Source organism: Lichenostomus cassidix, chromosome 1 (assembly GCF_008360975.1).
Source record: "Lichenostomus cassidix isolate B80296 chromosome 1, HeHo_3.0, whole genome shotgun sequence".
Taxonomy (NCBI): Eukaryota; Metazoa; Chordata; class Aves; order Passeriformes; family Meliphagidae; genus Lichenostomus; species Lichenostomus cassidix.
Genome location: NC_139479.1, coordinates 92271159 through 92297941, shown reverse-complemented (window position 1 = coordinate 92297941; position 26783 = coordinate 92271159). Strand labels below are relative to the sequence as shown.

The following is a 26783-nucleotide window of genomic DNA, read 5'->3' as shown; positions in this document are numbered from 1 at the left end:
AGGAAATGCAGTCAGCATTTGTTGATTGAGCCCTCTGATAAGATTAACTTCTGGTTTAGCAAGAAGTCAGTCATGTGGTCCCAGCTGTGTTTGGACTAGCCAAGGCTCAGTCACAAGACAGAACAACATTTCTGGAGTTCTGCATACAACTCATGGACACTGACTCACCCTTCTGGCAGCAATGGAGAAGCAAACTTGCAAAGCTGTGTTGCCCATTAGGAAAAATGAGGCAAGAGCAGGCAGGCAATTTAGGACAACCTACCCAATTACCCACCCATCCACCCACCTAACCACCTATGGTACGACAAGAGCTCCTCTGACAGGAGCACCCTTCAGCAAATTGCCTTTCTGCTGAGGAACCATGGAAGATGGATGGCCAATGGGAGGAGCACCATGATCTGCAGCACGTGGTGCAAGGGATTACAGTGCCCTGATCCTACAGTGCCCTGATCCCAAGGGAACCAGTGTGGACCACAGAGCCAGGGTCTGGGTCCTTACTTGGAGTGACAAATTTTCCACTGACTGCCAGAGGTGAGGGGTCAGAGGGAGAGGTCAGGGTGGGTCACAGATCAGTGGAGACAATACAAATCAAAAGGAAACCCTTGGCCTTTCAGGTTAGTTTGTATTAGCAGTTGTATCTATCTTTTTTTAGCTCCAGCCTTGCTTACCCTTTGGAGTAAACTGCTTTCCCCTGAGCACCTACAGGAAAGCAGGTCAGAAGATAGCAGACACAAGGTTTATGCCTAACATCCCTCTGTGGTGATCCTGTGACAACACCATTTCCCTGCTGTGTCTCCCCAGAGTTGCCCTCACTCCTGGTGACTTCAGTGACAAAGGTTTCAGCCTTTTTAAGCCAAGCAAGACATGCAATAAATTGCAACCTGTTATTATGCTGGGTATCTCGGGCAGAGCTCTGCTCTGTGGTGTGCTGGGTGGCACATCAGCCCTGGTGTGCTCTGCTGGGCACCTCACATTCATCTTGTGTGAGCCACCAATGCCCCCTTCAGCACACTGGGGTTGCAGTGTCACTGGAGAGCATTCCCTTTCACCCTCACTGCATCTAAAGGGTCCTTGTTATTGACTCTCAAGGATTAGGTATGGAGAGTACAGGGAAAAGGACTTACTTCCTCACTGTGTCTCAGCTTTGGTGTGTCTATGTGTGTTTATTTTTCTCTTTCTTTCAGTGACAATAACAAATGAACCCACAATCCTGTTCCAAAGTTAAGAATTGTTTGGGGTTGTTTTTTTTGTTTTGTTTGAAAGGTCTTTCTAAAGCAGAATACTTTACGTGTTGGTCAATCCTGTGCCATGCCTGCAGCCCTCATAGTGGCTGTCTTGAAAGCAATAGTTCAATTTTTCAGCAGATTTGCAGTCTTTAAAATTAGGTTTGATTACAAAACTGAGACACAAAAGGAGCCTTCTGGCTATTTCTTGACAGAGTGTTTTTTGTTTCCAGCTGACCACTAGCTCAGTGAGTCTGGCATGTCCTGATGGCATGGGGATGTCAGGTAATGCAGAGTGTGACCCTGAGCACACTCCTCCATGTGGGTGGCTGCTCCTTGTCATGGCACTCATGACATGCTCTGGCTGGAAGCTGCAGGAAGGCAATGTGCCTCTTTGCTTTCCTTTTCTGGTTAGTGGTTCTTTTGGAGGAAATGGTAGCTCTTTCTTCCCTTCCCTCCTTTCAGGTGTGTTTGATTTGAGGTTTTCATAGGTGCTGTTTGGTGTTTTGAAGTACCTTGGGCAAAGATCTCTGGCCCTGGGAACAAAATTGCCACAGGGCTGCACATTCAAGGACTTCAATAGGAACCAGAAGTTGCACGGTTTGGCTTAGTAGGGGAACGTGTTCTAGCTGTGGAGGAGATAATTGGTTGTAAAAAACATATGGCACATCTCTGTGTGAGCAAGGCAGTTGTTATGTTGACAAACTCAGCCTTGCTGACAGAATGGCTATGGAGCATTTTACTGTACAGTGAATTCTTTATCCTGTTTGTAGGTTTCCCTGTAGCTACTATTAGAAGTTATCATCTTCAATATCCCTCGTCTCACATCTGGTGAGAAATAGTAAGGTCAATATCACACAAGCCATCAATGTCTCAGCAAGCCCACTCTTTTTTTTTTTTTTCTGTCTTCAGACAGAAAATCTCAGAAGGCTTCCTTGAAATACAGGAGAGAGGAATCTGTTTATAGTCTGTATGTTGTTAGTTAGAATATTCATGGAGTCATAGAATAGTTTCGGTTGGAAGGGACCTTTAAAGGTCATCTAGTCCAACACTCTTGCAATGAGCAGAGACCTCTTCAACCAGAGTAGGTTGCTCAGAGTCCTGTACAACCTGACCTTAAACGTTTCCAAAAATGGGGTATCTGCCACACCTCTGGGTGACCTGTTCCAGTGTTTCACCACCAATACCTGCTTTTTTTGTTAGATTAATCGCTTCTACTTGAGCTGGAAAAAGCCCAGACTGTCCCAGGAAAAGGTGGCCTTGTGCCCAGGAATGTGATGGTTTCCATGGCAATAGATTAAGATGGGCTGTCTAAGGCCAAATCAGATCTCAGCAAGCTCCAAAAAAATCTGGGGTGTTGGTGTCCATTACAGTCTGTAAGCACAGCACTGTGGTTCCTGAGTCCCTTTGATTAGCTGTGAAATAGAAATGGACTTTGCAGCTTCCTCAGGATTTACATTCAAAAGGTGCTGCAGCACTGACTGACTTGGTCAATATTGCTGGAAAAAAGTAAACCAGTGGTGAATTTACTGCTCAAGGCTGTGCTTTCACAAGGAAAGCAGAGTGGAACAAGTCCTTGAATCATGACAACTCCTGTCTGTCCTCTCTTTATAGTCTGGTCATGACCCTCAGCATGGGAATGTGGGGAAAGGAGTTTGGGATTATTTAGTCCCATATGCTTTGATACAGGGATTGAAAATTTAATCCTCTACTGCCTGTAGTTTTCTGCATGAGATTTAACAGAAACTTGAGATAGAGGCATTGGGTTGGGAATGTCAGTCTGTTTGCTTTAGACTTCTCTGCTTTGGACATCTGCAAATGGAAGTGGTTCCAATAATGGGTAGCCTCCAGAAAATCATCTGTGGGGTCTTTTGGGGAGCCTTACAGTAGGAATTGCTTATTTGGAGATATTTTAGCATGCTTGATGTAATCTATCTTCTTTTCTTACTGTAGGTTGTTGAGATGAGTGATTCTCTGCATAGGAAGAGAACTATTTTTTGAGAAGAAATCTGGTTCTAGCTTGACTACGTATTCAGTATCTAAGTGGATATTTCTTTTCTTATTTGCACAGCTTCAGCCAGAAAAAGGTAACAAGTCTTCTGCAATCTCTGGTGTAAGTCTTTCTGACTCGTGACTTTAACAAAAGCATGAGTTTAGAATCCCTTCCTAGACAGGCTCCTTCAGTTGTTGCCCAGAAAGTAACTCCAAACTATGTATTAGCAGCTTGAGCTATTTTTTGAACAACAACAACATCTTTTTTATATTAATAATTTATGTGCCTAAAAATTTCCCTGTCATTCTTCTCCTCAGAATTGGCTTTTTTTTTTTATTAGCTCCCTCTTGAGCAGACTATGTTTTGATTTGGGGAGAAATGATAGTTACTGCTTGATGACAGTTGAGATAGACATTATTGGGAACATCCCTGCATGTCTTACCAGCAGTTGGATATATTTGGCTGAGCTGATCCTGGATGACATTTTCACTCCAGTGTAAGACAGCACATTTGGTTGAGTGCTGGTGTCCTGCTGTGTGGTAGGACATAAACTAAAACCTGACACCTCAGCACTGGTAAGATTGCCTTGTCCATTTTTATGTTTCCAGCATGGCCAGTTGAAAGCAGCAAGCAAGCAGTGAGCAGTCTTTTCTAAACCTGCCTTCCAAAGCCCCAACCATCAACAGACAAGGAAATTTAAGTCACAGATAAACTATAAAGTTGCATTGTAACCAGCAGTGGAACTATCAGAATCCTTTCTGAATGTATTTCTACTCTTTACCTGAACAACTTATTCTAAGAAGATATAAATGTATTTAAACACTAAAGGAAAGAACTACTTCTACCTAACACTGTTAATTTGGATGATCCTTAATTGGTGAAATAACAACCAATTGTTCCTTAAGTACCCCTAGCTTGTAAGGCTTGTTGATTGTCATGTTGTTTTATCTTTAATTACTTCATTCATAAGCTATTACTTAGGCTTTTGGTTAACACTGTGCTTTTTCACAGACTGTTGATAGTCCCAGTTTAGCAGAGCCAGTGTTTGTCTGCAGACTCACTCAGTGGAACTGTGTGTGAGTCTCGAGCTCGACATCCTCTCGAGGATCTTTCCATGCCTCTTGCTATCAGTGTATCTCTGCACCTGTCTTTTCCATTTGCTTTTCTTTTCGTGAGGAAGCAGGAGGCTGTCTCATTTCCCTGAAGAGCCAAGCACCCCTGTCAGGCACCATTACTCATGGTGGCTGTGGCACACAGCTGCGGCGGCGATGGAATCTCTTGGATTGACACCGCCGTGTCTCATGGGACAGGCAGCCCTCCTGAAGACCCCAGGAGGTAACATGAAAGAGGAGCACGAGACATTTCATATTGTTATTCCCACAAACCACTTAAAACTCAAAAATAATGGCACTTCAAACTCAAAATTGCTATTTTATTGTCAGCCAGACCATTTTGGCACAAAATAGTTTGGTTTGCAATAATCAGTAAGGAAAACTCCAATTTTTTTCATTGAAACTTTTGATTAAATTATTTTTCCATTTTCCTCTCTCGATTGAGATTTTCTATGCAAACACCTGACAGTAAATTTCTGATATTACTAAGTCCAATCTCCATGCAGGCGTTTCTACCTTCCCATAACAATTTCTTGTATGTTGAATCAAAACTTTTGGGCAACTTCAGTGATAATGTTTTTATTTGTTTCCTTGCCTCACTGTCTGTCACACAGCTGAAAGAAAAATACAGGCTAATAATGTCCAAAGGAGCCAAGTCCCCTCGGCCTGAGCTTTATCAAGGCCAGCATGATTAGTGCCAGCTTTAAGCACAGCAAAGGCAGGCAGTTGCCCAGGGCAGCCAGACTGCTGGTGGCAGCAAACCAGTTACTGCTCCTCCGCCTTCTTTTCTGTGTCAGAGTCACAGTGACAGAGCTGCTGCCAGGCATGGGGACCAAGGTGAGAGCCAGGGGCTGTGCCTGGCTGTGCATTGTCTGCCTGGGAGCAGTGACTGCTGCCTGTCCTCCTCCCACTCCCCTGGCATCACCCTGAGGGTGGAGCTCTCCCAGCTCCAGTTCTGCCCTCTGCTTGCCATCCCCAGGCAGAGAGCCCATCCGTGCTGCTTCTCCATAAGGTGGCAAAGCTGAACTTCATTTACACCAACAAAGGGCTTTGAACTGACTGTGCGAGAGGTTCTGCCTTATATTTATAAATGAGTATTAGGTTCTTCAGCCTCACATTCTTTGGAAAACACTACTACACAGAATATTCCTGGGTTTTCTGTATCTACACATAAATAATTTGAATGGTTGTAAGATATGACCTTGTTACCTTCAGAAAACATTTCTTTGCCTCTGCACTTTTTTCCACTTGGATCCATGTGTACATTTGTGTGTGTGTGTGGCTGACGGCAGGAACATAGACTGAACACATGTATTTCTGTGTGAGCATGACTTTGACCAAGTCTGTGCTTATTTAATCATGTCTGATGACAACTTACAAAAAAGGTTTAAAACACAGAGGCTGGGTATATATTCTGAAGTTTTTGGATAAACACCTCTATGCAGGCAAAGGAGAAGAGGAGGTTCAGGAGTGACATTATCACTCCCTGCAACTACCTGAAAGGAGGTTAGGACCAGGTGGGGGTATGTCTCTTCTACCAAGCTACTAGCAACAGGATGAGAGGACATAGTCAGGGGAGGCTCATGTTGGACATCAGGAGGAATTTCTTCACAGAAAGGGTGGTTAGATATTGGAATGGCCCAGAGAATTGGTGGAGTAATCATGTCTGGAGGTGTTTAAGGAAAGACTGGATATGCCACTCAGTGCCACGGTCCAGCTGACATGGTGGTGTTCAGTCATTGGCTGGACTTGAGGATCTCAGTGGTGTTTTCCAACCTAACTGATTGTGTGATTCTGTAGCTGAGTTTTGTTTAGTTCAGAGAACTAAACAAACTAAACAAAGCAATGCTGCCTCCTGAAGCCTGTATTTCCTGCTCCTACCTCACAGAGGAGCACCTCCAGTTCCTGACAGGGGCTGTAAGCATCACATGCCACATGAAGAGGTGCCCACTGTGGTTAAACACTGCAGTATCACTAGTGCATTGCCTGGGCTGGTTCTAATAAAGATGATGTTGGCATACGATGCAGCTACAAAGTCTTCTCCACATGAAGAGTCTCTCTGTTCCAAGAGGCACTTGAGGTGGACATTTCTAGCCAGAGTAACATTACATAATGGTGGGCAGGGGCTGCAGAAGGCTACACAACATGAGCTCTCTTGGGTGAACGACAAATGATATTGCAGCTCAGTGGCAGCGTTTCAGTGCTGCACAAAAGATGCTCTCACACTTCTGTGCTGTGCTAGTGAGGGGCTACCACTGTGGACCTGGTGGGCAGAATGTGCATGGGAAGAAACACAGGCCAGCTTTTAAATTCTGTTGTTTTGTGGGGTGGGCTCTACATTGTGTGCATGCTGACACAATACCTGCAAGGTACTAATCTGGGCAGTCAGAGGGTTACATGCTGAGTGTTGCTTGGGTGGCAGGCACTGTGCTGTGTGTTGGACCTCTGCAAAGGACAATAAAAAAGTCAAATGGAAATGCAGTCACAGTGGACACAGCACAAGACAGAGCTCTATCTTTGCTTCAGTCCTTCATGTTTTCCCCCATGGCTCTTTCCCTTTAGCTGTTTTTAGGGCGGGGAGATCTTCACTTCATCTGTCAAGTGACCTTCCCATCCCCTGCCTGCAGCGCTGGAAAGAGATTAGCACAGATGAGAAAACACAGAAGAAACCTGCTGGAGCCAGTATGGGGAAGCAGTGTGACGGGAGGAGTGAGCAGCAAGGTGTCTGAGCATGGCTGGGTTGTCTCCAGGGGACACAGACACAGGATGGTTTCAGGCCCTGGCGCCACTGCTCCTGTGGGGAATTGCAACCACTTTAATTAGGAGCTAGCTTTAGCATTTCCCCAGAGCAGCAGGGGAGGGGGAGACAGGAAGTCCCTGGAGAGGAGGGGGAAGCTGGAAAAAAGGAGCAATGAACAGAAACTGGAATCGATTTTCTAAAGGAGGTACGGCACACCTGGAGATCTTCTAGGAGGGCATCAAGAAAAAGAGTAGGAGTGGTTGCAATTAATGCAAAGAAAAGCTGGGGGGAAAGATTTTCTTGTTCCAAATATCAAGAGTTCCCAAGTCTGTGGCTCTTCGCGTGCTTACAGCATGGCTGCCTTTAGGCTATAAGGTCTGCTGTGGGCTATGTGCAAATTCCCTCACTTGGTATCCTCCTTTGCAGTGCTGTGCCTGAGAAATTGCTGGAGGGCCACTCTGATCCAGTATCAGGTTGAGGTGAAAAGTAGGGCTGGGGGGTGGGGAAGCCAGCATGTTACCAGCACATGCAATGAGAGACTGGCTGTAAGGACCAGGAGCACACTTTCTGTGTACAGAGCAGGTTCTAGGCTTGCAGGATGTAACAGCAGGTGTGGGGAGCAGGAATTGGATGATGCTGGGCAAGCAGACAAAGAGGGATGTCAGGCAGAATGGACAGGATATGAGTAGCCTTCTCTCTGTAGCCAAATCTTTTCTTCCCATGGCTGGATATAACTTGCATGGAAATGGCTATTCCCTGGGCCCTAGCTAATATAGTAAGGGTTAATGCATTGCATAGTGGCAATAAATTTTGTGTATATGACAGAAGCGTGGGCCGGAAATGTTTGCTGAAGAGAAGCTGCTGTCAGCATTGTGCCTTTTATTAGTCTGTACTTTTCTTCCTTCCCTCTAATGAAATGCCCATTGACATTTATGGTCTTGTCACCTGGTGAGAAAGCCATCTTCACCTCCACTGACACTTCTCCCATCACAGCGGGTCCCATTGTAGCACTTCAAAGCAGTTTTCATCTTCTTTTTCAATGGACAAACCTTTTCTGGATGGATTTACCTGCCCATTGAACTGGCAAAGATTACCTCAAGACAACAGAAGAGTGGATTTCTATGGCTTTGCTGTCTGTGAACTGCATCTGCACTCTTCTAGGGACACTTGAGGATCTTGTGTCATGGGCAGTCTGCAGTTTACATCCTGCAGCCTGTTGTAAAGCATCCAAACACACCCTGCTCTCCATTGACTTACTTTTAGTTTCTCCCGATCCTGTCTTTACCTTGCTTTATCTTCCAGATAGTTCTTGATCCTGTTGGCTCTTTTATGGGGATAGCAGGTCTCAAAGATAAGCTTTGGTCACTGACCAAGCAGATAAGAAAGACCATCTCAGTGTCTCAACAAGGAAAGGACAACAATGGGAGCCTTTGATAACCTCTGTCAACCCTTATTAGCCATCAGAAACCCCGCACTAGAGGGAGCCCTTAAAGGTATACAAACTTCTTCAATTCCATGAGTCACAGGCTTAAAATGGCTAGGAAGCTGTGCTTCAATAGTAGTGGAGTTCATGGAGCTACTTGCTTTACTGCAAAGCAATAGCTATTTTGCTCTGAAGCTACATGGCTGCATTGACAAACAGCTACACATTCCTTTGTAGTTTGTCTTGGTCAGATATGCACTCACAGGAGTTTTTAAGATAAAATCTATCCATACTACCTGCCAGTGAAGAGATGAATGATTAGTCTTTGCTCAGTTGTCTTTGGTGTCTTTCAAGCTCTCTTTTTTCTTTGTTTGTTTGTTTGGTTTTGTTTACTTGTTTTCTTGGGGTTTTTTGGTATTTTGTTTTTTGGCTGGTTTTTTTTGTTTGTTTGCTTGCTTGGTTTTGTGGGTTTTTTTGGGGGGGGTGTTTTGGTTTGGTTTTTTTGGGTGGTTTTTTTTGTGGAGGAGGGACATTCTTGGCTTTTTCTTCAAGATTTTCTTCAACATTGTAAAACCCCTCAGCAAGACTGGCCACCTACTTCTACAGCTGGTAGGATGAGATCACAGAAATATTTCATGGTCTCTCAGAGGAACTCCTAGGTTGCTGGTGGGAGTCTATGAGCAAAGAAGAAGGCTTGATGCCAGGACCATCCCCTCCTGCATGTGCAGCTCTAACCATCAATTTTTCCACAGCCGTGGGGGAAGATGTTTGATTCTTAGGTCCAAGTGTGCATCTCAGGCAGCTGCTACCTCCTCAGAGGAGACACAGTGGGCTGGAAGGAAGGCTGGTTCTGGTCTTTAGGCTGCCAGCTGGACCTCCCTGGTATGGTCTTGGCATCTGGACAAAGTACAACTCCTGTGTGTTCTCTTCTGATGGTTCATTTCTGAGTATGAAAACAAACAGGAAGAACAACTCTTAAGTCTCTAGGTCTCACTACATCACATGGGATCTGAAATTAAAAAAAAAAATCTTTATTCCTTCATGTCACAGAATCACAGACTGGGTGGGTTGGAGGGAACCACAGTGAATCATCTGGTCCAACCTCCCTGCTCAGGCAGGGCCATCCCACAGCACATGGCACAGGATTGTGTCCAAATGGATCTGGAATATCTCCAGTGAGGGAGACACCACAACCTCTCTGGGCAACCTGTTCCAGTGCTCAGTCACCTGCACAGGAAAGATCATCCTCATGTTCAGGTGGTACTTCTGTGCATCAGTTTCTGCCCATTGCCTCTTGTCCCATTGCTTGGCAACACCAAAGAGAGCCTGGCTCCATCCTCCTGACACTTTCCCTTCAGATACTGATAGACACTGATGAGGTCCCCTCTCAGTCATCCCTTCTTGAGGTTGAACAGGCCCAGCTCCCTCAGCCCTTCCTAAGAGAGATGCTCCAGAGCTTTCATCATCTTTGTCATTCTCTGCTGGACCTGCTCCAGGAGCTCCATGTCCCTCTTGTACTGAGGAGCCCAGAACTGGACACAGCACTCCAGAGGTGCCTCACCAGGGCTGAGTAGAAGGGCAGGATCACCTGCCCTGACCTACTGGCAATGCTCTTCCAAATGAATCCCATGATCCCATTGGCCTTCTTGTCTCCCAGGACACACTGCTGGCTCATGGGCAGATTGCTGTCCACCAGGTTCCCCAGGTAATTCTCCTCAGAGCTATTTCCAGCAGGTCAGCACCCAGGCTGTACTGGTGTAGGGGGTTATTCTTCCACAGGTGCAGGACCTTGCATTTGCCTTTGTTGAATTTCAGTTTGTTCCTCTCTGCCCATCTCTCCCGCCTGCTGAGACCCTTCTGAAGGGCTGGACAGTCCTCTGGGGTATTGACCACTCCTCCCAGCTTTGTGTCAGCAGTGAACTTGCTGGGGAGGCATCTGCCCCTTCACCCAAGTCACTGATGAATAAGTTAAACAATACCCTTAAAATTAAACAGTATCACTCTTTGCATCAAAGGTGAGAAGTTTCCTGTGAATTAAAAGGCATGATATACAAGAGAGTTGCTTCATCTTGTTTCAGTTAATAACATGAATATAGTAGACTTATGAAAACATAGCCTTTTATTGATTCGATCTTCCAGCAGATCATTTTTTATGTTGTGGGTAAAACTGTTTGCCAGAAAGGATTGTTCCTGATCACTACCCTGAATCTGGCTTGAAGACTAACATATTCACTCCCATCTTCCTTAGGCCAGTAAAAAGGAGAATAATTTAATATTTTTCTTTCCAGTAACTCAGGCATTTTCCCCTCTCTGAACCTTTGTCTTATAACAGCTGAACCATAGGTCATCATTATTTTCCTTTCAGACATTTCTAGAAATGACACTGGATCTATACCCTTTGACAACACCTTCTTTTCCTCCTCCTTTTCTCTTTTATTATTTCATAACTAACAGTCTGGTCTAGACATAAAATCCTAAGAGATGCATATTGTTTATTTACTCTATAGAATTTTTTCTCTCAGGTCTTTTGATAAATCCTATCCAAGTAAATAAAAACTTGTCTGCAAAACGCTTGTTTAAAAATAATGTAGTCAGAGTTTTCTCCAGGGTCAACAGCAGCAGAAACTTGTGAGATAGTGCAATTAAAAAAGGTTACTGAAAGACCATCCTTGAATGTTCTTTGAAGGACTTCAACAAAATTTGCTGTTAGTCCATGTGACCCAAAGTGACAAGCAGTGCACTGCTGAATTTCTCTGAAGAATAGTTGGAAATTTCTCAGAACTGTTCTCAGAACAACAATGCACAGTTGCTGGCAGAGGCATTTTAAACCTCATCCTTTTGAAGTTTAAGGCATAATTCCCATTGGCAAAATAAAATACCATGCTCCCTACAACATCACTTCATACCAGGGTCATTTGGTTTTGTGTTTGGTTGGTTTTTTTGGGTTTGTTTGATTGTTTTTGTTGGTTTTATTTCATTTTGTTTTTTAATAAGTCTTTACAGTCAAACAATAAAGGCCGTGTTTTATACTTACAGGATTAAGTAATTTCTCCACTCACAAACTTACAGTTTAAGGGACAGAAGGGAATAACATACTATCATCTATTCCAACACATGCCAGAGACATTTATCCAGCTGTTCCAGTAACAAGTCCAATAACTTGTGTGTGCTTAAAATAATGTATCCAGTAAGGCATCTGATCCTGATTTGAGGATTTAAAAAATGTGCCAAAGCCAGCCTATTTTTGTACTTCATTCTTAGATTTGTTAAAAAACCCCAAACAGGTCTCATTTCTTGTCTGTGTCTAGCTTAATGTCAGGATTTGTTGGCTCGTCTTTCTCGGCCATACTAAAAACCCCATAAGCACTGCTCAACTCTCTGGAAGTGTTTACAAATAAATTAGTCACCTCTTGGTCCCTTCCTTGATAAGGTGAGGAGACTGAGCTATTGATACATTAGTCTCCTCACCTTTGAGATGAGTGAGTTGCCCTCTGTCATGTTCTCAGTTGTTTTCACCCTGTGGCTGTGTAGAGAAACAACTGAGCAACACGGAGTCCCTTTGCTTTACTGAAGCCATCTTTGGTGCCTGTGCTTTCCTGTAAGATGTGCTCTCTGGAGCTGTTTAATTTTGGCTTATGTTCACAATTTTTGGGGGGAATTCCATCATATAACGGAACCCAGCAGTCTCTGTATGTTCCTATTTCCTTATGTGTACAATCTGCAACTTTTTCTTGGAGGAGGATTCTACATAGCAGAAGTTCTGGAAAGGTCTTTCATCCAGCTATAAATTTGAAGACATTTTTTTTCTTTTTTTGAAATCCCAAACTTTGAAAACAGCTGTTGTCTCTACTTGAAAGAACACAGCATAAATAAGTCATCTATGAAACTGCATAAGTGTGGAAAGTTGAATAATGTTTCCAGACAAAAAGAAACAGACATTTGGACTGGGCTTGGTGTGAAGTTCTTTGAGGGATGAGAAGCTTGTTTATTTTGTTCAGACCAAAATCAGTCAAAAAATACTGCCATCAGCTTATCCAGTGTAAGAGGACATTCCCAGAGTAGCCTTCCTTGGTATTGCAGCTGAAGACTACTGGAGGCTGATCATGGATTCTGGTACATTTGGAGGACTTTCTTATGCTTTAATCTACTGAAATCTCTGAAACCCTCTCCTCTTTGCCAGTCCTATTCTGCAACCTCCTTCTTCTCTCTGTGGATCGCCTCATAGGAATTCCTGAACAAATTTTGTCTTCTGTTTTACCAATAAGTGATGCTCTTTGTGATCCCCTGTGGAGCTGTGAAGCTCAGGGTAGGTATTTGCTAGAGAAATACTGGAGAAAAGGATATTTGGAAGAGGGCCAAGCAACTCAGATGTGATGCATTTGTTATTATGGGCTGTAGGAAAAGCCCTCTTTCCTTTACCCATCCCAATTTTCTTTTTCATTAGCCTCCTGACGCTAACCTCTGAATAACTTCTAAAGTAAACCACCCATAAATATTGCACGAGTCTCCAATACTAAAAGCTGATAAAGTTTATAGCACTTATAAAATAAATAGAAGGAAATGCTTTTCAGTTTCCTATTTATAGGTCTCAAGAGAGATCTCAGGTATGATTTATCACTTCAATTTTAACTGTATTAGTCTCCCCCTATCACATACACACAACTCTTTTCCTTGGTCATTCTTTTTTTCTCACACACAGCTGCTTCCTCTTTTCCCTGTAGACTTGCTCACACCCACACAGCCATTTGCCCTCCACATCCTTTGCTAACAGGCAGGAGACTGTGCTCTTTTACAGAGTGTTGAGTGCCATCAGTTTTCACCAGAGTCAGCAGGCATTGAGGGTTCTCAGCATTTAGTGAGGGGCTCTCAACCACACGTAATTCAAAGCAAAAAACTACATTTTTTCAAGTGAACGTGGCACACAGCCAAAGAAGGATTAAAAAAGAGGGAGGCAACATTTTGGACGTGGGTGGATCATTAAAGCACAGAGAGTATAGTTAACATAGGGTATGTTTCTTTTTAGGGCACTCCTATATGCTTTCCAAGTGTTAATGTTTCTAAGCATGCAGTATTCATCCTCGATTGCCAGTACATTGCACTTGAACAGATAAATGGACTGTGGCTAATAATACCCTTTTTCTTGGAGGAAATGAACATCACTACTTCTGTTTTATAAAAGTGGAGGCACACTTCTGGCCACATATCATGTGCCTGAATTAGCATTTTATTTTGGTGCAAAGGTGCACTTCTGAAGTAAATATCCTTGTTGTCCCCATTTAGTTTATTTTCCCTTTTAAATGGGAACTCTTGTTCCAGAAATATACCTGCTAACAGGCATTCAACCCATGGGACCAGACTACAGCTAAACCAACCTAAACTCCCCAAAACATGTAAATGTGCACATCAGATTGTCAGTGCCAGCTGTTTTGAGTTCCATTCCTCTTACATTGCAGCATTAGCTCATGTGTCAAGCCACATCACCACCACAGCATCTGACACCACTACATCCTAACTGCATTTTCCTGTCCTGGTTCTACAATAGAAACCAACCAAACAAAAATGCCTTTCATGACTGTTATTGAAATAAAAACACTCACATTTGAAATTCACACAGACTGCACTACCAGGGTTTTCCTCCCCAAGAGCTTCAATTGACACTGGAACATGATAAACAGTGGAAGAGAGACCACAAAACCCAGAAGTCCTCTAAACTGAAATCCTAATTTGCTCCAAGCAAATAAAGGAATGAAAACTGCAGCTTCTGATACTGCTTAAGCTGCCCATCTCGTCATCACAGGAGGGAAAATGAAGTTTAGATGACATGAACCTGCTTGCTAGAAGGAATCATGTTGAATGGATAGGTGAGGGGGTACAGATAATGGCAGAAAGGTTCAACACAGGAGTAAAAGGAAATGACAGCTGAAAATACTGCATGCAGTCAAAGGGGAATTCTTTTAAATGCAAATGCTTCTCTTACTAAAGAAAAAACCAAATGCAAACAAACTGATGTGGGGCAAAGAGTACTCTGTAGACGTACAGAATTTCTGGGTGTAAAGAAGTGGCATATCTGTTTGAAATTCGCACAGCCCTTCTTACAATTTCTTCATATATCCTCTGATATCAGTCTCTGCACATGAAAGGCCACTGAGAGAACATTACTGTCAGTGGATTATGCTCAGTTGTTTGGCTGAGGCTCTGCCTTGCTGATCCTCCTTGTTACAAAATATTGCCTTGTCAGCACTGTCATTCTTGAGGGTCTGTCCCCTTCCTCTCCAGCTCCCATTGCTCTGACTAAGGCTTTGCTGTTCTTGATGCACAAGTTCTCACCTTTACCATATTTGATGAAACCATTGCCCTTTTGTTATTCAGCCTGTTAGGGAGCACAAAAAAACCCTTCACCATTTACTGCTCTATACCTCACTGACCATGCTGCTGTCTCGTATTGACAGCAACCACAGCTGCAGTTTTCTACCTGCTCAGGACAAAGGCCACTAGCCAATTAATAGCAACTCTATTCCTTTCCAGTTCAAAGCTTATTCAATCTCTGTGGTCGCAGAGAACCACTTCTGGATTCAAAAAATATTATTCTGGTTTAATTCATAATTTATCATATCTGACAAAATTGACATGTTGGATAACATTGGGATCTATTCATTACCTTCAGGAAATATTGAAACTGTAAGAAGAGAACTGTAATTTCAAAATCCTTATAATTCCGCCATTTAACCACCCTGTTGTCCTCTTGAGACTGTCAAGCACAAGGTTTGTTTCAGCTGAGTTCAGCCACCGAAAACTCCGTAAAAAAGTGAGAAGTCAGAGTCCCTCTATAATCAGTGGGGAGACACAAGGGGCTACATGTGATGTTGCTTCCATCTATTTGAGACACGTCTTAGGTTAAGAGGAATGCTGCCTAGGTTAGGAAGCCCATTTGTCCATGTGGCCTGAATTGCTAATAAAATGAGAAGACTCCTTCAGAGGGGTGATTCAAAGACAGGTTTTGTTGCTTTGTGATGCAAGCAGACGCTAGAGAATGCACAGAGTTGGCCAGTCTGTAGTCACAGGTCTGACATGCAGCCATGTTTCCATAAAAATGCTTCTCTTACTGAAGGGTACCATTGGAAATCAGAAGGGTGGTGTCTTTTCGTTGTCATCCAGCCCCTGGTGAATAAGTTATTGAGGATTATCAGAGCAATAATGAAATTTCTGAGCTTCTTATACAGTAGCTGCCCAGCAAATCTTCCTTCTCAACCTTCCTGACCATGGCTCACCCCCTGTCTTTGCAAGGCCTTTCTGCAGTGCATTTCTCCTATGGCAGCAAAGAGGTTAATGAACAAGCCACCCAACACAGTCTGTTAGGATAACAACAGACTCTGGTGCTGAACTGCCTGGCAGATACTGCAAGGCCAAGTGCCAGTGAATACAGGAGCAAAAGAGAAGATGTGCCTGGTCGCTGAGGGAAATGAACAAGGCCTGGAGATGGCTGGGGGAAGCAGCCTGACAGACAGCCATCAAAAACTAGGTGGATTTATTAGCCTGCCAAGAAGCAGCTTGGTGAAAGCAATAGGTAAAACGTAAATGTCAGAAAGCAACATGAGCTATAGAGCTCTGTGAATAGCCTCTAAAGACCAAGCCTGATGTGCCAAAGAGCTTTTATTTGCAGAGATCAGTTCTCTCACCTGTCACTGAGTAGGGAGGATGGACTGAGCTTTCCAAGTCCAGAAAATGACATGGTTCCTATCCAAACATTTTATTTTGTGCATCCTTAGGGTAAATCGTGTCTCGCAATGGGCGTACCACTGGTCACAGAGAACTGCAAACACTACAGAAGAGCCCAGTCAAGGTCCTTTGGTCCTGCAGAGAAGATTGATAAGGATCACAACAAACAGAATTTTTCTTCCTGAAGCCTGAAAAATTGGGAACAAGATACCAAGCACTAATATAGGGCTTAAATCCCGCCTGGTTCCTCTCCTGGAAGAATAGGTTTTTGCAAGCTCAGTAATCTTCCTTTATCACACTTGGTCCAAAAGCTGAAAGATATTCTCTTGCTCTGACACATAGACATGAACAGCAGGCCATTGAGCCCTGTATTTTCCTCACTGTGCCTCAGCACAGGACTGGCAGAGAAGAAATATCAGCATGGAGACTGCTCCACGCTCCATTCAGCTGTGAGCCTCTCCACTGAGATTGCCAATGAGTGAATGTAATGAGCTCCAAAGAGCTGTGGTTTTAGTGGTATGGGCACCTGTCCACTAGGAAGTGTGCTGAAACCTCCAACGCATTTCACAGGTTCCACCAGAGACCCATCAAACACCAATAACATTCAATCACTGCTAACCAAGGCTGATTTTGGACCAAATGCTTGGAAGTGAAATACTACCTATCCCACCAGCCGCCCCTGCCATAAGTCAATTATACATTGCAATGTTTGAAACCAATAAAACAGAGCTTTTTACTACATGTCATGGCTTTCTTTGGAAGGTATTGCAACCACAGTTGAGTTTGGAAACTTCACACATAGCTTATTTTATTTTCTTTAACGACTTTATACATATATATCATTACCAACCCTTTTACCCACATGATGTTGCTAATTTTTTTTTTTTATTGCAAAGAATATTTTGTTTCCTTGTTTCAGTTTGGCAATGAACTATATAATCTTGTTCCCTATTTAGATGCATTTGTTCAGACAGCTTCAGTACTGCCCACAATTAGAATCCACTCTAATTCAAACACCATCACTTATCACATTCCAACCCACTCAATACAGGGCAGTGGCAGAGATGTTGAGGCATCTGTTGAGAGGACCTAATGCCAGAGCCTGAGCCATTATTTGGTCCTATGCAGAGACCTGCACCAGCTCTAATGGTATCCAGTCACTTCAGTAGGCAGTCAAATGCTACCAGGTACAGATCTCCTACATATGATTTATGGGTCACCAGGGATTTGTAGTGATATGGCCTAATCCAAAGTTAGTTTCACATGTGGACAACCTGCTATAGGGTTCAGCTGGCTTGGAAAGAGGCCATTAGATGATCAAGGCAGATCTTGACTGGAGCTTAGGTAGCTCTGTATAGTTGATAACTTTATAACCCTGATGTCTCCCAGAGAGAGAACATCTGTTAGCACCCCATTAACTCCAGGCAGAAGGAAAATTACAAGACAAAAGATGAAAACTGTTGTTTTAGTTTCAGCTGCATTTATCAAATGAGGTATATCTACAATCTCAATGCTGCAGTGGAAAAGAGCAACAGTCCTTAACAGCGAAGGAAAGCAAAAATAAGGGTGGCAATTTTTTTTATTAAAAGAGGAAAGGCATGACAGGTGAGGTGATAAGTACAAAACAGTATCATGTGAAAGTACCCTGACTGAAAAGACAGATATTCTACCTCTGTCCTAGAGAGGTTAAAAACAAACAAACACACAAACAAACTCAAGGGAAGCCGTATAGTTATTATAAGAAAACATAGTCCTTGAGGGACAGGGAATTGTTTCTCTGTGGCAAGATGAGGACCAGTTCCCACAACAGACTCTTCAGTTCTTCCTTTCTCTTGACCCTCTCGCCTCCCTTCCCCCTTCGCAAGTCTCGGCCTGCCATCCCTCTGCTGCTGCTCTCCCCTCATCCTTTGCTGTCTTTTTGACTTTTCGCAGTTCCCTAGCAACAGCTGTTTGCAGCTGACAGGAAGAGCTGTGGACATTTTGCAGGCATAGCGAGGGGCAGGGCTCAGCCTCGGCTCACGGGTGATGGCTGACCCCAGGAGCGAGGGACACAGAGCAGCCCCAGGACAGCAATTTCTGCACCAGTCTCTGGTTATGGCCTGAAACAGGGGGACATCACTTAATTATTAGGCTTCAACTGTTCTTCTCACTGATTAACAAAAGGTTATTCATTCTGCTTCATTGGAAACACTTATTCCCCCTTGCCAAACACTGGGCTTCATCCAATGGAAAAGCCTGTCAGACATCATCAGTGTGGCAGTCCTATGGTAAGGACATATGTATTTAAACATGGCACAGGCATCCTCATTCCTCTCATTGAAAACAACAGCTCTGACTCTTATGTGCTGTCCAGCCCACCACGCTGCTGGAAGGTGTTACCTTTGGAGCAGAAGTGGGAAATGTGTGCTCACAGCTCAACTCTGCATGTGTTGGCCAGAGCCACCATGGGCTGCGTGTGGGGACAGCCAAGGACCCGGACATGTGTCTCCTTCCACGCGCTCTGCTTCTGTGACAGCAAGGCTCTGTCACAGGGGAGGATGGGCAGCTGAGGGCAGCAGCACCACTGCTGTAGTTACTGGAGCTCAGCTAAAAGAGTGCTAACCTATCATTATTGATGATGGTACTACTTTTGTTGTTACCATTGTTGTAATCCCCTATTAATTTGCCCCAAGGAAATCAAACTTGTGTTAGTTTATATAGCAGCCATTCCCTCACCACTCACAAACATCTCCTGTCAGAAGTGCTGGAGTTACTCTGGAAAGTATGATGCAAGCTTTTAAACCACTTGATAAGGGCTTTTGAAAACTGGACTCCAAGTCATCACACTGCAATTTAGTTACTCTGGAATGGACTGGTACACCAGCTAAATTTGTAAGGAGGTCACATAGTACATCAACCTATAATGCCAATTGATCACAGCATCTGAAAGATGACACAGTAATTATTTTAGTTTAAAACAGAAGAGACAAGGTTTTCTCTATCACCCAACAAAACACATGGAAATGCTTTACATCAGGCAGCCACCGGTGTTTGAATTGTGATAGTGTCTTGATCACAGGTTTGTTCCTCCTGTTTATTTCCAAGCTTCTTAACTACCAGGTTGAATAAAGGTGCAGAACTGTCTTGCATGATGGAAATTATGTCTGGCTGTTGTGAATCTGACCTCATTCTCAGCCTTGTCTTTTTCCAGAGTGGTGTTTTGCCTGTGCCTTGCTCCTCCCTGGATGGGCAGGGGCTCGGCAGCCCTGCCAGCTGGTGCACCTTAAGTGTGAGACACACCAGTTCCCCACTGTTTCCCCCCAGCTCCCAGCACCTGGCACAGTGTGCACATCTCTTACCTTGCCTGTTCAGCACTCGCAGTGTCCCTCTCTGGCACCCTGCATGTCTGCCAGCCAGCTGTGTCCAGCACTGGGAGTCCCACAGCGGGAGAAAGGCTGCAGCCTCCACAGCTGCTACAGGGTGTGTGACTTCTAATGCCCACGTGTGTTTTGGATAGGAGCAAACCTGTCCCTGCCCATCCCCAAGTGACTTGGCATAGTACAGTAACTTAGACTGCTGCAGGGTAGCCAGCAGTATTAAAACAAAGCTTCAGAAAGGATAACCAAGTGCCTTTTCCCTCCTAGCTGAAGAGGCCCAATCTGTACGCTACCTTTGCTGCCCTCTACATCAACAGCAATCATCATTTGCACTAGTACCCCCTTCTCCCTCCTCTACCATTTGCACCTTCCTAGCTCTGCCCCTGTACCTCCATTTCTAAGACAGCAATTTCTGTTGCCTGGAGGAGCTGTTTTGTAGAGTGGGATGGATGATAGATGGGATGGAAGAAGTATGTGTTGGCAGAAGGCTGCTCAGGTAGAGAGAAGGGATTGTGGGGTTTAGGGAAAGTAGCAAACTGGAAATGGAGCCCACATACAGCAGGGAGTAAGAAAGGGAAAAAGGGCATCAGGGGAGAACTGGCAAGAAAACTGGAGGAAAGGTGACAGACCCTATCACCTATCTGTCATCTCCTATAAATCTGAAAATCCCACTGCCAAACTCTCTTGTTCACACACCTCTTTAAATCTACTACCCTCACCATCACACTGATAACACCCAAAGTACCACTGATCCTTCCACCCTCCCCCACTTTTCAGCCTTTGGAACTGCCTTCCTTGCCTTTTTCCACTGCTGCAGAAAATCACTTTTCTTACCCAAAATGTGCTGGCAGCAGCAAAATTTTCTGAGGCTGAAAAACATTGAGGTGCTGGGGTTGTGACCTGATGTCTGGGAGTTTACCTCCCAGCTTTTTATTTTTTTAAACCATCCTCACAGGAGCTGAGCTGTGCCTGCTCTCACACCTCTGCAAACAGCATCTCCCTCTTTGGTCCTACCACCAGCCACAGCTGAGACCTCTCTGGTGGGGAGAAAACAAGCCCATGGCCTGTGGCCACACATTTTTTGCCTTTTTTTTTTTTCCTGGTCCCTGTTCTCCTGTATATCTCTGCTCTTTTTGTTCTTTATGCGTTTCCTTTTTTTTTTTTTTTTCAATAATCGGTTTTTGTCTTATCTTCAGTCCTAAGCTTGTCTGTCAATCACCCTGGCTTAGCAGCAAACTAGGTAAGTCTAAGTGCCCTCATTAGACTTGAAATGAGATTAGTGGTAGAGGACAGGAGTTTGCACTTCTCAGGTACCATTTTATGCTATGCATTTTCTCCGGTAGAGAACATTTCTTTCTTTATACAAGCTCATATTTTATAGCTTCTCTCCCAAATCAGAGGCAAAACTACTTTCATTTCCAAAGAAATTCTTACATTCTTAGAACTTGAATATGCCATTTGGGCCACATAAATGTATGTTGGCCAGATGTTTAATATCCTTGTTTCAATGTGTTTTGCTGACAATAAAAGAATAATGAATGTTCCTGCAGGACAGCTTGATGTAGATTAGGATACAACAAAAGCATTTTGATTTTTGAGAGTGCAGAAACAGCAGATACCAAAAAATGAATGAAATGTAAATTCTGTTCTTATTTTTCCTCTGTGAGCTTCATATTTTATCCATAGATTTGAGTATAACATGCATTATGAGTTGACCAGCAATATACTGTAAAAACAAGGCAAATATACACCTCAAGCCCAGCCATAGTGAATGCCACATAAATCACCCCATATAATAGGTCTATGGAATCTGCCCCTCCTAGCTATACTCAGTGGGTTTCTTCAACTGCCTTCCAGCAAGGCCGAATTTGGTGAAGTAAGTGACAATCTGGAGTGTTTATGTGTTCCACCAGTTGAAAAGACGAGCATTAAAAAAATACTGACACTACAAGGGATCAGATTTTGCTGTAATTTATATATCTTCAAATTCTCCAGGAGTTACTGGGTGTGTGTTGGTGTACCTGAAAGCAGCATTAAGCCTACGATTTATGGAAGCAGTTTAGTACAGCGATAAGCCTATCAGAGATTAACACACACACACACGGTTTCTGCATTTTGTAAACTGCCATCAATCCCCCGTACTGCCACCAGAGAAGATAATATCTTCTTGTCTGCAATAAAATACACTCTTTCTAAATCTGGTACTAGAGATATTTATTCCTTGCACAGTTCAACCATATGAATAAAGAACTCAGAATGACTAGATCAAGTCCAACGCAAATCTGTTGGTATGCAGCGTATTTTATGTCATTCGGCGTTATTCAAGTTACATGCTCAAATATGACATGAGACAACATATTGGGAACTTGGAATATGAAATCCTGGTTCTGCTAAAATCATCGTGGTCTAGTCATGTAACTGCTTCCAACAGAGTTTGTCTCTGGGCAAGCCTCAGTTGTATCAGTGCTGGTATCCTTTTGCAGAGCATGGACTACAGATGAGGCTGGAAGGTGAATACTGGTGTACTTGAAATGTATTGTGCAGCCAGGGCTGGTCCCTAATGGTGTATTATCCTCTAACTATTCACCTCCTTTGCTCCTTAATGGCATTGCAAAAGGGAAGGAAATGGACACAGTAATACAGAGCAATAACCACCACCAAAAGCTGAGCTGTTGTCCATTATTGGATAGTGGTGCTTTTCACTGGAGGAAAGGGCATTCAGCTATGTCATCAGGAAGCACTTTTAAATAAAATAGAAAAAAAAAAAAGTATTCTGAGGTAGGGCTTAAAATGAGCCTGGGACTGGACCAGGTGGCATGGTATGTGAGGTTTGTGTGGCATCATTTAGAAGCTGTGAGATGTGAACTGTTTTTTCGGCAGTTCTGTTGGGACCAACTTTTCCTCAACTGGTGTTCCCTCTCTATTTTGCTGTGCCTCTTCTTCTGTTTATCTTCTTTTTTCAGCAGCTAATTCTTGTGAGGAACAACTCCTCTTTTTTCTAATAAGGTGCTGCAATACACATTATAATAAAGATCTGATCTCTGTTACGACACAAAGATCATCTGGAAAATTATATAAAGAATAAATGGGTGAAGATGGAATTCCCATCTCTGGAATAAGATAAAGGGATCCAGTGTCATTAAAAGCTGATGTCACTAAAAGTCTCTTTAAAAAAAGCCTCTATTTCCTGAAGGTGGGATTTCCCTGTGTGGAAGCATGTAAACCTAGAAGACTCTAGTCTCATCCTGCATTATTGTAAGACTGTATAAAACCAGCTACAGCAGAGGCAACCATTCTGTAGTTGAGAGTCCTCTCTCTGATAGCGGCAAACAGTGGTGCCCTAGTAAGATACAGCAACCCCTGCCCTGTGTACCCTTCCAGTCTCTAGCAAGTTTTGGCCCAGGAACCCCCTGTATAATACAGCAGCAGAGTTGCATCAGGTAGCTTCTGATGTTTGCTTCTTCCAGGATTGTATTGGATTAGTCCTGAAACTCACATCAAGTTCCAGCCCCCACAAAATCCTGAGAAAAGGTACTCCAGAGCCCAACTGTGCATTACATAAAGGAGCTGTTTCTTTGCTTCACTTTGAACCTGCCACCTGCCTGCCTTGAACATGTGCTGTGTGATTCCAACACAGTATTTCTGGCCTCTCCTGCAAGCTGAGGCAGAGGAAATCATGTTTGTGGACGCAGCAGTGTTAGGTAGCACTCAGCAGCATCAGAGAGCCACACAGGAGATGCTGTTATTTTCATACCAGTCCTCTTGGACTTTCAAGAATCTAAAGACTCCTGGTTTTCTGGTCTGCCTTATTGACTGGATCTGGCTTTCTGGGTTTTGTGGATGGATATACATGATGGCAAGCCCTACTGGCAAAAGCAATGGCCTGGCTATCCAAAAGGAATTTTAAGAGTTTGTTAGGATTTTCTTCCTTCCTCTGATTCACAGTCATGTTTCATTTCACCAGCTAAAAGCCCTGATGTGACACAGGGGGTTATTCAAGGCCATTCCATGGCAGTGCAGCTGAGTAAAAAGTATGGTTTACAACCTCACTAGCAGCTGAGCATGCTAAATACACAACACTCTTGCCAGCATGAAGAAGCCATGTGGCTCCAGCAGCTATTTCACTGTAAAGACGATGGAATAGATTATCCAAGCTGTGCACAGAACTGTGCAGCACAACCTCCTTCCTCCCTCTGAATCGCTCTGCAGTGGGTGTAAAGTAACACAACAAGCACTTTTAAAGCCATGTTAAAGCCCTTCTGATTTTCTGATAAAGGCTGTTGGTATAAAACTCCTACCTATTACATGCTTTTCCAGACCCAAGTACTGTTTATTGCACAAGGGCAAATGCAAGCTTAAGTCTGCCAACATTGCTGGGCTTAAGGAGATGAGAGCCTTGGGTTGTGCCCTCCCATGTCCTCTCATGTTCCTTACCCCAGCACAGGCAGTCCCCTGCAGTGACAAAACAGGCAGCAAAAATACCAGCAAAAACTGTGCACCCATCTAGCATTACATTCTTACTGGGCTTTGTTGACCCTCTCCCAAAATGATCTCTGATCCTCTCTGAGAGAAATTAGGCCTCTTCCCTTCTTCGTCCTGCATATCACCAGAAGGGAAAGCACGCGTGGTAGTAAAAAAGGTGTTAAAGCACAGTAGAGGTTCTAGCTGTTCTGGAATATTTGGGGAAATGTGTGAATATAGAACGAAAAACTACATACTACAGGTTTCAAATATCACATACAGGATTGCCGCACAGAGAGTGAGTGAGAGAAAGAGGGTTGTATATTTGATGGCTGAAATACTGCCAGTCTCTCCCCCGCCACGAAACATGTTCACGAAGCCTAGACATAAAGTTCAGTGTTTCATTCCATCTCAATAGGGATTTTATGACTAAAGTGTCGAGGATAAGAAAAGACCAATTTGTAGTTTTATTGATCAGGCTAAAGGTCAGGGGCAGACGTGTAGGTCATGGTGCTTCCTCTGAACAGACACAGGACCAAGCTAAAGAATGAGGCAGGGGAGGGGGAACTTACAGTGATGAAACATGTCAGCTGAGATGTCAATCATGACCAAATTGGACAGGCTCAGAGATGGGAGGCCTCGCAACAACCACAGCTTTGCCCCCATGCCTGCACACTCTGACAGAGGGGCCTGTATATGTGTTTGCTGAGCTGTGATGTGGTGTATGGGCAAATGCCAGGATGCCATTTAATATAATAAAAACATAATTCATGCTGACAAAGTTTATGAGATCATGTTTCCCAGTCCTAGCTGAACCACATAAAGCATATACTGTCACTACAGGCATTTTGGCTGAAACAGTAGGGGCTTCTGCTTCATGGAGATAGCCTGGAAGGCATTTGTCACCATGGCCCACTCTGGGCTGGCTGCAATAGAAGAATAACACCAAACTACATTGATTCATTGTCGGGAATTTAGTTTAGACTTAAAATGCCATGAAGTGAAATGGTTTCCACAGCAATGTCAGTTTTTCTCCCCTACTTACATTAATTTTGTCCTCATTTGGCCCTGTGAATCACCACTGAAAGTGAGACTTGGTCTCTGTAGTATGTGCTGTGCCTGGTCTCTCTGTGTTATGCTTGCAGTGTAAAGCTGCTCATGGCTGAGACTGTGCTTGCTCTGCACAGTGTTTATTAAAGATGGTTTAAGATTACTTTTGTTCCTGCTTATTACACCAAGAAGTTATCTTCATGCCTCTGGAAGGTCCCATGCCTGTTCTCCCTGCTTACCCCACCAAGAGTAGCAATAGAAGCAGGCCTTTATACTTTCCTACAATTTAGGATAGATATATGCAGGCCAGGCAAACATTATCGTAAGTGGCTTCATTTAGCTGCTGCTTTTCCTGACCTTACTTCTTCAGATTTAACCTGTACAAAACAAAAAATGGGGTTTGTTTTATTGCAAATTCAATCTTCATGTACAAAGAAGAAGGATTCCTAAGTCACAAGTGACAGGCCAACACAGCTAAGCTGTTTGAAGAGGAAACAGAGAGTTAAAACCTTCCCTTTTGCTTCTTTTCCCTGCATTATGTTGAAGGCAAACTAAGACTGAAAATAGGCAATGCTCCAGGTCCCTGAAGAAGGTTTATCATTGAATGTTCAAAACATCTCTTAGGTATTGGCCCCATTATCCAGACTGTAAGAGGGCTTGATTAATATCCCATTACTTCACTAAATTTGTAGTGAAGGAAACAACAGTGGTCATTTCTTGGTATCTGGTCCAGTCTTGTGGCAGGGAAGGGAGACGACAGCTGTGTCCGTGTGCTAGTATCCATTTGAGCCCTGTTTTCTCAGAATTTGGAATTAACAGAGCCAGTTAAAGGCCCTGGGAAGTATAAATTTAGGAATTGTGTATGTTACACACCAGATCTGTCAGGAATTAAGATCTAGTATAAACACTTGCACATGCTGAAATAGAGAAAAGGCCTACTTTCATTCACATTTTCTTATTCCAGATCTTGCATTGGCTTAATATTTCTCTGCCTGTATTGTCTTCATCCTGATGGTTTTTGAACTCCAGACAAAATTTGGCTTTATCACACATATACCTTCTAGCAATCTAATTCCTCATCCAAAAGAATTTCATGCTGTATTTTTCTCTTCTACCTCAGTTGCAATCTTTATGTCTAGCAGACTAAGAATCTGGTGTAACTTGGCACTCATGTCCCCCTGATCCATACCTCTTCTCTGGACTGTGGAGCTGGAGAACTGTCCTACCCTCCCACAAGAAGGATTAAATAGCTTAGGGCTCTGTGTGTATTCAAATTATAGCCTCAATGCTACATTAGTGTGCATTGCTATCACCTTCACCACTTACATATTTGAATGTCTATTAAATAGGTTGCTCTAGGAAAGAAGAAGAAAGGGTCATATTTACTTAGTGTAATAAGAAAATAGAAGAGGAGCAGAAAATTGAGAGCTGCTAGCAACTCTACCCAGCATTTTGCAGCTAAGGGGGTTTGCATTTAACAGCCGAGCCTATCAAACCACATCAGATCTCCTAATTAGCTAACAGCAGTTGGGGAGAGACATTCCCTGGGTGAAGCCAAATAGGAGCTACAGTGTCTGTGCTGTATCATATTGGAAAGTGACCCATCAGTGTGAGGGTTTTGAAGGACTGTATCAAAGAAGGAGATCCTACACTGCAAATTGTTCAGACTATGGAGGAGATGGGGTAAGAGGCAGAGATCATTAGAGGGA

At 43.5% G+C, this 26783-nt stretch overlaps 1 long non-coding RNA gene across 2 annotated transcripts in view; it reads left to right on the top strand.

Annotated features, from left to right (window-relative positions):
• Window positions 1-26783, top strand: part of LOC146445276 (uncharacterized) — a 138943-nt gene that overhangs the window by 80225 nt on the left and 31935 nt on the right. The window contains exon 3 of one of the 2 annotated variants that reach the window (XR_014851612.1): window positions 16258-16891. The exons of the other annotated variant lie outside the window; for it this stretch is intronic. This is a non-coding gene — a long non-coding RNA (uncharacterized LOC146445276). Of the gene's footprint in view, window positions 1-16257; window positions 16892-26783 lie in introns of those variants that run through there. 2 annotated transcript variants of the gene reach the window in all.